We start from the raw sequence: 10,723 nt of genomic DNA, 5'->3' as shown, positions 1-10,723 counted from the left end.
ATTTCAGTTTTCGACCTAAAATGAATGAGTTAAATCGTTTAAAACTGTTTATTTATGGTTAAAATGAATAAGAAGGTAGACAAATCATCTTAAAAAATGATTTTTAACTGGTATATAACCTTTGTAAACAAAAACAGGACACACGCCTTGTTTGAACGACAAAGAACTGTGAGTCCTGTATCTTAAGTATACGTTCTTTAAAAAAAGGTATAATAACCCACTTAAAAAAAACATCCTGAACATCCGATTTCATTAGCATTTTGTTGCTCAATTATATATATATATAGCATATACATATTTTGATACACAAATTTGAAGTCAATTTCTGAAGGTTTTTGGCAATACTGAATACAAATAATTATAACATATGTTTAATAAATGTAACAAAAGAGATATTTGTAAGAAAAAGAATTATCGGTCAGTTTTTCAAATGGACAGAAGTGGTTTTATACCTCGGCTTATTCCCCCACTTTCTTTATGCAGAAGGCGTAGTTTATTTACTTTAGTTTACTTGTTTTACAGCCTTTTTTATCCATTAGCATCAACACATTTTGAAAAAAACCCATATATTTATTACCTACAGGAGTTGTGAGACCATTGGGCGCCTATTAACATTCACCACAGTATACGACATATCATCCATTTAATAAGATGTACTGATTGATCGAGACCTAAGGTTTTGAAAATAATATGGGGAGAATGAAACATCATTAATAATGATTTTAGTTGTGTTTTTGAATTTTATGTACATATTTTTGACATGAATTTCTGATATTGGACTCATCAACTAAGTTGTTACGAAACATGCTCAGGTAAGCATTCGTCAAAACACAACTCCATTTAACAAAATCAATAAAATATACACACTCCGTTGGAAATGCACTCAACATAATCTGAAATGGCTTGCAATAACCTAGGGTTGTTATACAGCTTGCCCTACAAAGTGCACCCAACACGATAAGAGAAAAGTGTTGACAAGTTTTAAAGTGTTGGTATCCGCATTAAAAGGTCGTCTATTACTAATACTTCTAATGTTTATATTTCAGTGGAGTTTTATGTAGTTCATGTATATCAGGATGTTTCTAAATGAATAAAAATACACCTGCATAACAGCAAGACTGGGTCAAAAGGTCAAAATAGCGCATGGATAATCGTAATGTTGAAAAACACATCATCGCTTATAGACATAAGCTCGGTTAAAACATTTATTTTTTTTTTAATACGAAATTTTCTTCCTTCATTTTATTCACAATATTAAACCAGGAACGAGGAATACGATTATGGCTTAGGATTAACGAAAGATCATGTGCATCGTAACAAAGTCTCACCGATCCCAAAGATTCTACCACAGGTACATACTTAAGGTATACCACTCCTCAATGTTCTTGTATCAAGAATTTCTTGAGAAGTATTCTATTGAAATCTGTAGACAAAACACACTTAAATAATACAAAGATAATGGGAGGTCAGTGTTCATCCCTCTGAGTTCTGGTCATTTAAATTTGACCTTTTTGCACCTAAAATGCGATTTCAGCCTGATTAGGATTTGTTGTCAGAATTTTTGATTAAGCAAACTCTTTTCTTAAAATGTTGTTTTTTAATTATGTACAATGGTCACACTGAATAGAGGGATTATGAAAAAAAATTTGCATGAAGCTGCATAAATGTTTGTATGACCTTTTTGCACTTAAAATAGACAATTTTTATAATAGTTACAATTTGATTTGAAATAAAAACATTTTGAATATCAAGAATTTTAGAAGATTAATCCAGTTTGCCTACATATGTATTCAGTATCATTTTGACATAATAAAACATGGGGGTCAGTGATTTCAAATTTTAGATACATGGCTTCAAAGGTAAAATTATTGCAAAATTTGGCTTTAAAAAATTCAGACATTTTCTATATATTTGCATGATTTTATGCTAAACGTCTATCATTCTCTCAAAATTTAGTTTAGTACAAGTCATAGAGAACCTATAGAACATGTCACAAACCTATCAAATGTTAAAAATGAGAATAATGAATAAAGTATAATAAAAAGAAAAGTATATTGAAAATTCATAAAATTGCTTGTTTCTGTCATTTTCGACTAAAAAACCTTCCGCACGAGAAAATAGTTTCCCCCAAAACTTGTTCGTTTCTTAAATTCAAATGGATTTTCTTTTTCGAATATTGTGTAATTATGAAATGATGATCTTTTTGTGAGGTTTAAATTAATGAAATCATATTCATTTAAAATATAATGAACATCTGCGCAATGAATTCAAAACATGAGGAGTGATATACCTTAAAACAAACATTTTGAGGAAAAAACATAGTCCCTTTATATATTACACGATTTAAAAAAAAAATGTTTGTTTGAAGTAATATTGTGCAATGAATGTATACATTAGATTATAGATATGCCATAAAGAGATAATTTACAGAAAAAAATCCTGGGGGTCTCATTTTTGCTAGCCGAGGGTTTTCGGTCCTCTTTGCTCCCCATAAGCCCAAGGGTTTATTGGGAGCAAAGTGGACCGAAAATCTCTGGCTGGTGAAGATGTGGGGGTCTATAAACTTGAGAGTAGGGGATGGAGTTGAGGGGGTTTTGTCCTCAAGCACCTGTGGATTCAACATTTACAGTTAGTCAAAGTAGCAAAAACTCGATTATAGTTCATGTCTAACTTTTCCTACAAATCCAGGTTAAAATCGCAAACGCAATTTCACCGACCTTTTGTGTGCAGGCCTAGTCCATTCACAATGCATGTCTGCCCTATCAAATCTAACACAATTTGCTTCCCTGTCCTGTTTGTTCCGTAAAAAATGAAGTAGCTTGTCTCAAAAATGCCCGAGTAATTATACTATTTTCTTCACTCATGATCATGTAGGACTTTTATAACCTCTTCATACACAAAGGTTTGCTCCTCTTGATATTTGGCGAGACAGTAGATGACCCACTTTATTGATAAAGAAGTCGTGTCGTGACTTAAAAGACAATTTAAAAAAATCATAATGTTTTATATGTAGAAAACAAACTTACAAACTATTGTATGCATACACATTCCTTATTCCGTTCCCCACGATATAATACTTAGTCTATTGAGGCAATTTTTAAATTCGACCTTTATTAATAAACCTTTCTGACATCGACCGCTGACCTTGACCTTTCACTTCGCTGAACATGTCTGATTATGTAGTTAATGGCTGACAAGAAGGTTAAGTATATAGACAGATAGATGCGATTGACAAAAAAAAAATCAGCGGACATTCCTTTGAACTATGCCCTTAGAGACACAAAAAGTGGTTTTACCTCCAAATAGAATGGTGTCAACTTCGGCGCAAATGTCAAGATCGGACAACCCGTCGTCATTTTCATCTTTGGCTGAGATGAGCATATCCAAACAAAACCCGATTATCTATGTAGTCCGTCGATATCTTCATAATTAATAGCAACATTTGTGTAATACATAATAATCCCGAGATTTTTTAATATTTTATTAATAGCATAAAGTAGAAATTCATAATGTAAAGCTACACAGGCAAAAGTGGCTTACATGAATCTCATATGAAATTCGCATGAATTTCATACGAATTCTTTGCATGAGAAAGAGATTAAAAGTAACACGCGTGAATTTAATGCAAAAAATTCATGCAATTTTGACACAAATTTCATGCGAATATATATTATACAATTAAAATTGTATAGTATATCTAGATCAGATTCTGGTATATAGATGTAAAAAAAAAATTGCTATGAAAAAAGATTTTTTCATAAATTCATATATTTTATAGATATTATTTATGATTTAATTGTGAATTAAAACTGAATCAGAATTAGCTAGATCAATGACATACTCTAATGTTAAACAACACAATAGTTTTGATATGACTGTTTGATTTTCTAAATTGGTACTTTGTATTATTTTTCCATATTTATCATTCAATTTACATCCATGTTTGCAAATGTAAAGATAAAGATACCATTTTAATTATTGATAATATTTTAAAAATTTTTTTACTGTGGACATGTGTCTTACATAAGGAATAAGGAATCAGTCTTTGAAGGGCTTTATGATAGATTTGATCACACCTCGACCGGAATTATCATCTCATAATATTCATCTCAGAATGATTCCTTATTACTTATATTTATATAATTTTAAGCCATTGTACGATTATATATTTGAATATTAATAAGCAAACCCCACTGGAGCCTCGATTTGGCGTCATTTGTATTATGGGTTACATGAATATAGTACAAAATCGATACGTAGTGTTATCACAGGCAAAGACACTGGAAAATGTAAATATATTTGGATATCTACAATAGCTGAATCAGTATAAATAAGTGTTTAATATCAGATCATATATTCAAACTGTTTATTCAAATCAAATTGATGATGATTTAAAATATATGTAATTGAGAGTTAATGATAAATAAAGACAATTATGTGGGTTTTGTCAATTCAATGGATTGATTGAAAAATAATTGATGAATGAAATTGAAAGTGAATGTCTGATTTGTCATTTACTTTTTTATATGCATATCATATAATTTTCAAGTGAATTTCGCATAAATTTATTATAAATTTGACACAAATACATAATCGCATAAAAACATGCGAAAAAAATGCGCATGAAAGTTGTACAAATTTCATGTTAATATCATGCGAAAATGTTTGCATGATTTTCGCATGAGAAACTTTTCGTCTTATTTTCGCATGATTTTCTAACGAAAAGTAACACGCATGAAAATCATGCAAGCCACTTGTTCCTGTGTATATTTATTTGTTAACTGATCCACTAGTATCTCCAAACTGAATACTATAAAGTACTCTTGATGGCCAAACCAATAAAGTAACAGAAATGATAAAAAAAGAAACAAGATATATGTGAGCCAATGCTCACTAGTGGGTGATACCCCCGCTCTGATGTGAATACGGAAAATAAGCAAAGTCGACATTTAACTGGAAGTTGGCATCCGATTGGTACAAAAATATATCCCACGACATGGCATGCCCAAACAAATAATGTGATAAAATTTCAAGCATCTGCGATAATTAGTTGCTGAGAAATCTTTGAAGAAAATTTCTTTGTAAATTTTGGCTAAAAATAAACAAACTTTTGTTACAGACGGACAGACAGACAGAAGGACAGACGGACAGACAGACAGACACACAAGAGTAAAACAGTATACCCCTTCTCCTTCGAAGCAGGGGTATAAAAATAAAAACTGCACTTACTAATGACTTCCTTCGCGATAAGATTATTTCATCAACAAATTGTGGACGTGAATTTTTATGGTTGACACCTCCATGTTATGACGTATCATGTATCGAAATAAATATTAAAATAAAAAATAATCTTATATTGTATTTATAGTTTCTTTCCCAAAATTTTCACCTTACAGCGTAGCGCAGTGGGTTAGAGGGTTCACTACGAATCTGTAAATCATGAATTCGAATCCCGCTGGGGATCTTTCCAAAACTTTTTAAAACGTATATTTTTGTTAAATATTGTAAAATTTGAAAATTCTAAGCCAGTGAAAGTATTTTAATTAAAATGTACTTTAATCCACAGTAATATCAACAGATGTCCCATACCACCTGAATCTGTTAAACTCTCGATCCTCGGAAGACAGCCAGTAAATAAAGTTAAATTTGTAAACACATGATAAAAACGGAAGCACAGCAATTTAATATCTTTAAAAATAAAATACAGAACTTAAGGATCTTTAAAAATAAAATACAGAACTTAAGGATGAATGAAGCAAATTCATTTTGTCAATTTAAAAAAAAAAATTTGCCCAGTCTTAAATTCGCCCACTGACAACGAGGGAGAAAGCTAGGGGCGAAAAGAAAACATGGGCGAATATTTCCCTGTATACAGTATATAATATCTCAATGACTGTTGGCTGTTGTAGACTGGAGGGGTGCCTGGAGGTGTTAATTAATAACCCTGTAAACAGTATGCGTACCATCGGTAAAATACACGTATCACTAATAAACAAATTGATTTGTTGTTGGGTTTTTTTTTTCAGATGAGAACTACACGTACATATGGTATTCTATTTCCTAAGGCGGTAGCTCATCAGATCCAAAGTACATTCGCATACCTTGAAAAATGAAAAAAAAATGTTAAATTTATATTACAATGAGACAAAATATGTAAGTGTAGGAACATCACTATACAGAAGCATATGCTTTGGTATCTTGGTTAGTAATGTGTAATCCAAAAGAAATTAAAATATTATATAAATATCCGAGCAAAATATTTTTCTTTCAAATGATCATCGGAGGAAAATAACACGAATTGGATCAAATTACTGATAAACATTATTTTTCTCAGAGTTGTCAGAGAGATACGAATGAACTATATGAACTCATAACAGAAGTTATCCCTATTTTGCAAGAAAACAACACTGTTGAGGATTTTATCGCGGTTGTTAAGTGCGTTTGTTAAGTGCGTTTGTTAAGACCATTTTCTTGACAACATAACACTTCATTTGTTGTTCGATGTTGCCTTTTTTTCTTTTCAAACCCCAAGTATCTTCAATGCAGTATGGCAATTTGGTTGACAGCTCAAAAACTCTCCAAGGGAAAAGGGGTATATTTTTTCGTAGATATAAAGGAGATCTAGAGGAATTGGGAAATGTTAGAATAAGCACAATAGAATGTAAAATTAACTTTGCCCTTACATAGACGACTCTACAGAAAAAGGAATTTTGGCCTAATAACCCTTGATGCATTTCCAAAAACACACCAGTCCTAGGATCTTAAATTGTCTTTTGATAGGAAGGAACTTGCTAGACCTGCTGTTGGATTTGGAACAGTTGGTGACGAAGATATGATGGATCACGAAGAAAGTTTTTGATCAAATGGAAAGAAGCAGAGACTGAACTTAATATTGTGCGCAGTGTGATATCATCATTACCTGCTGATGATTTTTACCATCAGTAAAGTCTTGATATGCAAGATGAAGTTACGAAGAACGCATTACTAATTATAATTTCAGACATAAGCAGTAGGATAAAGGAACTACAAAATCTTATCTTGAACAGAAACTGTATTTAGAAAGTTTGTTTTCCTTATAGTAGAAGGAGATTGGAAAACAAGTCGCTTTGGGTCATTAATTCGCTACTGCAAACCAAAATATTGCAAAGAGAATATGATTTCACGGCTTCTAGACTGCGTCGACAGCATTGGATATGCTGTATCCTGCATATATAAATGGAACGAGTCACAATTATGTGAGGGGACGAAATGTTGTCGTTGAGTTTGAAATACAGTCAAATTACTTATGCCCTTTAAAGTTGAATGATAGTTTTGAATTAGCTGCTGATGAAAAATCTGTCAGAGTAACGAAACAAAGATCCTAGAGATTGTACGAGCTTAGAGACAGTAGTGGAATAACAAGAAGCGCACTTTATAAAGTTCTTGGTTTTGGAACTTTGAAAGATCCACAAGAACATGTTGACAAAGTTTTTCATGGCAAGCAAAAACCGTTTTCAGTGGAACTTCCAAATCGATTCGCTTCCAGAGTCCTTCAAACTTCTTTCTCAAAATAGTATTCAAATTTTGATAATATGAGTTTGTTAAATAGTATTCAAATTTTGATAATATGAGTTTGTTAAATAGTATTCAAAGTTTGATATATGAGTTTGTTAATAAAATGAAATTAGAAATAATAAAGAATGAAACAAACAAATAAAAGAGTATTTCTTCAAAAACTACTTTCGTTTAATGATGAATTCTGTTCGAATAATTGAGCATGAATCATTTTATTCTCAGTGTATTTAACATTTTAAAAAAATTGACATTGAATACTGTGGTTTCATAATATTCGTTGAATACCAATTTTCGTGAATTTCGTTAAGTTGATCCACGAAATTAAATGTTCATTGAAGTGCAATTTCTATTAAGATTTTGTATTGATAGGGTCATTGGCCTCGAATTTACGTATCCTTGAAACTGTGATTTTCACTTTATCCACGAACATTGATACCCTTGAATATTAATGAAATCACAGTACTAGGATTATTTCTTTACAACTATTTGAATATCATCTACTTACACGGATTTCATTCATTACGGTTTCTGAATTCTCGGCTGATAAAGAAGTATTGCCAGATTCGAGGTTTAGTATTTAAAAGCATTTATCAAAACCGATTTCTTTCAACAATGACATTAATTTTGTATGATATATTGACAATATGAATATTTATTTCCGGCTACTATAAAGTATATGCCCGAGTTCTCAATATACTGATGCTCTGTGGATAACGATAATAAAACAATATACATGTAGGTAATACAAATGCATTCAACGTCTCAAAACCGCACAATGAAAATAAGAACACAAAATATATACATGTTATAGAAAATTAAGCTGGTACCCAGTGGCATATCTTCAAAATATAGTACGTACATGTATATCCAGATAATAAAACATGTCGTAGGTACGTATGGAACGCCAAAGCTGCCTTAAGGGCAATTTCATATTATATGAACTGGTATTTCATTTATATGCAATAGTAAATATCATTATATGCAGTGCTAACATCATTACATGCAGTGCTAACATCATTATATGCAGTGCTAACATCATTATATGCAGTGCTAACATCATTATATACTATTATTTCACCATTATATTCAGGGGTAAAATCTTTATATGAAGTGGTAATATCATTACGTTATGTCGTAAGACCATTATATGCAGTAGTTTATTCATTATATGCTATGAATAAATCTTTATATGATATGATAAACTCATTTCATACAGAGCTAAACTCATTATGAACTATTGTTCAATCGTTATGTTATATGGAACACTCTTCATGTGCAGTTGCAAAATCCTTTTATGCAGTGCAACTTCTTGACATTAGGTGATAAGTTCATTATATGCAGTACTAACATCAAATTATGGTGTATTAAAACCGTATTGTATAGTAGTAAAACCTTTATGTATTGTGGTGAAAGTATGGAACGCCATGGCTGCCTTATGTTAGATGATTTTATTAAATGCTGTGGGTCTATTATTATATGCTGTGGTTCTATAATTATATGCTGTGGGTTCAATTATATGCTGTGGGTTCATAATTATATGCTGTGGGTCTATAATTATATGCTGTGGGTCTATTATTATATGCTGTGGGTTCATAATTATATGCTGTGGTTTTATAATTATATGCTGTGGTTCTATAATTATATGCTGTGGTTCTATTATTATATGCTGTAGTTCTATAATTATATGCTGTGGGTCTATTATTATATGCTGTGGGTCTATTATTATATGCTGTGGGTTCAATTATATGCTGTGGGTTCATAATTATATGCTGTGGGTCTATAATTATATACTGTGGGTCTATTATTATATGCTGTGGGTTCATAATTATATGCTGTGGGTTCATAATTATATGCTGTGGTTTCATTATTATATGCTGTGGGTTCATTATTATATGCTGTGGTTTCATTATTATATGCTGTGGTTTCATAATTATATGCTGTGGTTTCATTATTATATGCAGTGGGTTCATTATTATATGCTGTGGGTTCATAATTATATGCTGTTGGTTCAATAAATAATGATTTAAATACTGAGTATGCAAAATTGATTTCTTGTTTTATTTACTATTATCAACTATAATAATTTAAGCTTTACTAATAATAGTTGATGTTTAAGGTTTTTTAAAGGGAGTGTGCTATTAAAAATCAACTACAAGCTTGAGAATCTATACCGTCATTTGAGAGTACGTTACTGAAAGTCCAAGTAGCTCAAAAAATTCTATGTCTCGGCATCTCTCTTAGCGCAGCCGTACGTGTAGTTGATAATAGTAAATAAAACAAGAAATCAATTTTGCATACTCAGTATTTTAATCATTTTTTATTGTAGTAAAAAGAATAAAAGATTTAAAATACAAACACATTTTCTGCTTTGTCTGAAAGTATGCTATTGATAAATTGAAACACTATGCGCCCGGCGACAACAAAGTTCTGAAAAGCATATGGGTCTCAGTCAAGGTCACACGACCATTGGTGTCAGCTGAAAGTGCTTGTAAATGTAAACTCCAAAACGAGAAATCCAGATTCTAATAGCTAGTTTCGAATAAACCTACAGCATATATAAGTATGAACCCACAGCATATAATAATGAACCACAGCATAAAATTATGAACCCACAGCATATAATTATGAACCCACAGCATATAGTTATGAAACCACAGCATATAATTATGAACCCACAGCACATAATAATGAAACCACAGCATATAATAATGAAACCACAGCATATAATAATGAACCCACAGCATATAATTATGAACCCACAGCATATAATAATAGACCCACAGCATATAATTAAAGACCCACAGCATATAATTATGAACCCACAGCATACTATTGAACCCACAGTATATAATTATGAACCCACAGCATATAATAATAGACACACAGCGTATAATTATATAACCACAGCATATAATAATAGAACCACAGCATATAATTATAGAACCACAGCATATAATTATAAAACCACAGCATATAATAATAGACCCACAGCATATAATTATAGAACCACAGCATATAATAATAGACCCACAGCATATAATAATAGACCCACAGCATATAATTATAGACCCACAGCATATAATTATAGACCCACAGCATATAATAATGGACCCACAGCATATAATGAAATCATCTAACATAAGGCAGCCATGGCGTTCCATATGAAAGC

Source organism: Crassostrea angulata, chromosome 6 (genome assembly GCF_025612915.1).
Source record: "Crassostrea angulata isolate pt1a10 chromosome 6, ASM2561291v2, whole genome shotgun sequence".
Taxonomy (NCBI): domain Eukaryota; kingdom Metazoa; phylum Mollusca; class Bivalvia; order Ostreida; family Ostreidae; genus Magallana; species Magallana angulata.
This window is presented reverse-complemented; position numbering follows the sequence as displayed.